This window comes from Triticum urartu, chromosome 7A, assembly GCF_056163025.1.
Source record: "Triticum urartu cultivar PI428250 chromosome 7A, HENAU_Tu73, whole genome shotgun sequence".
NCBI lineage: Eukaryota > Viridiplantae > Streptophyta > Magnoliopsida > Poales > Poaceae > Triticum > Triticum urartu.
The window spans coordinates 77,390,924-77,393,496 of NC_141879.1; positions in this window are offsets into that span (position 1 = coordinate 77,390,924).

Here is a 2,573-nt window from a genome sequence, read left to right on the forward strand (position 1 = left end):
TATATACTGTGGAGTGCTTAAAATTATTCAAGATCAATTGGTGTACTGAAAGACTCATCCACATGCAATATGAAAAGCAGTGTATTTTTAGGGTTTCTTCAAAAGAACACTTGTGGTCATGCTGATCTTTTCTGTTTGGCCAGAATTGGTAAAGCTGCCAAATCTCCATCTGATCCGGCCCAACACTTTGTTCCTTTTGTGGGCCTGCACAAGTGGGAGGCAGAGAGAAAAGCGAGCGATGGCCCCTACCCCAAGCCCATCTCCATTCCCAATCCCACCACACTTCATTCTTTGCAGAGGCAGAGAGGCGACGTGGAGGGCGACGTCTAGGGTTTTCCAAGCCGTCACCTTGGCCGCCCCCGTCAACGTCAAATCGGCTGGATCAGCGAGGCCACCCACTCCCCCCTGCTTCGGCCACGATTCTCCACTGCTTCGTCGACAGCAAGGTCCGATAATGGCACCTCTTCTCCCCAATCCTGGTTGCGCCGCCCGAAGCTCCGGTGGTGCCAGCATCGAACAAGTCTACTGCAGCCCCATCAGGTACCACTTCGCAGGTAAGATTGATCTTCCCTGCCCTTCGAATGTCGATCTGACCTTAGTTTGGCGATCTAGCAGCACCGCCCAAGTTAAAATCTGACACTTGCTTGTGTGCATGTTTTGGGTATTCGCAGATTTACTGTCAACTAGTAGGTCATATTGCAACAAGTAATTTTACAGCAAGATAATCTGACAATGTACTGCGTAATCATGGTTTTACTTGTTCGTATGGGTAGTAATGGGTAAACACTTTGGTTCAAGTAAGAGAAAATATGTGGGTGTTGGCCAGCATACCTTGCTCATCGACATAGCCTTCACTATGCTATCATCTTCCTTGACAGATGCTATCAAGTACTTTCCCCCACTGCTAGATATAGAAAAAGTATATTCACAGGAGCATACACATGTTTTGGTTTGTTGGGATAGTTTGAAGACTGTGTATATGTATTTGCTGATGCTTAGTTATTAAAAACTAAAAAGGCGAGAACAGAAGCAGTCCATGAGGAAATTTGTAATGATGGAATGAGGATCAGTTGTAGTTTCATGTATTACTCGATGGTAGTACGATGCTTACTGCATATTTTGGAGGATTTGTCAAGTATAGACTGCTCTTGATTGGTGCATGTTTTTGATAATATGTGCACACATGTAATATTTTTGGTTGGTGCATATTTTTGCTGATTGTTGTTACTGCTTACTTGAATTATGTCAGCCTATCTCCAAGATATGGTATGGGCTTGTTGGGGTCAATGAAAATTTGCTGTGAGCTAGTAGTTCACATTGCAACAAATTCCTCACAGTTGGGTTTTCTGCCATTATACTTCATAATCATTATTTAACTTGTTGGTATGGGTAGTAATGAGTAAATAAATAGAAAGTATACAAAAGGGTGACTATTGGTCAGCATACCTTGCTCGTTCTCATAGCCTTCACTCTGCTGTCATCTTGCTTTAGAGCTTCTATCATGTCCTTATTCTCACTGGAAATTGGAAAATTAACCTCCACAGCTACCTCTAAAAATGTTATGTACAGCAGCAAATGCATTATTTGTTTTGTTGGGACAATTTAAAGACTTTATATTTATTACCTGATGGTACCACACAACAGCCCATCAGGAAATTTGCAGTGATCAAAGGCAGATCAGTTATAGTTTCACGTATTGCTCGATGAGAGCAGTCAATCATGCTTGATTTTTACATGGCTACTAATTGGTTGGTTACCAAGTTTTCTTGTCCAGCTCACAAAATTGTAGCCTTGAAATATCCTAATTGGTTATGTCTGCCTAATGATTATGAATCTAACCATTAGTCTTGACTAGTCGTGCGAATAGTTGTCAACTAGCTTTTTCATGTGGATGTTTATACATGAACTACGTACTTAGTAAGGAGTATGCGAAAAGATTATTCACATTGTATATGGTGCTAACAAGTCCTAATGGAAGACTGATTTCATATATCAATAACTAACATTACTTCATTGCAATGCATGCAACAGGTTTGAATGGCAAGGGAAACCATCCTCATCAGCAGTGAAGAGAGTGATCACCGGACCACCTCAGATGATGCTTCAGATGGCACTTCACGTGGGAGTGACGGCTATAGCGGTGATGACGACACCTCTAGCGACTATGACACTAGTGATAGTTGTGATGGAGATGGAGATGTGGACCACGATCCTATCTTGGCACAACGGGGTAAAGTTCTATATGGCTGGTTAGATATTAAATGAACCGTGAAATATCGAAAGTTGATGTTTCAGTGACACTTGATTACCACACATTACTCTGTTTGGGTTCTAGATGACCTTCCAAATCAAAATTGGCTGAACTAGAGCTTACATAGAGCAGTGTTTAGTTGTTAGTTTAAATAAATCAAATCTTCAATTTGCCCTTGTTTCTACGAGATATTGCTGGGTGGATGTGATTGGGTTATCTATGTCCTTTATTTCTTGACCGTTGGAGTAGGCATTGACCATTAACCCAGTACTGATGTTGTAGATCTTACGTATGAAATTATTTACTACTCTGTCATCTTAAT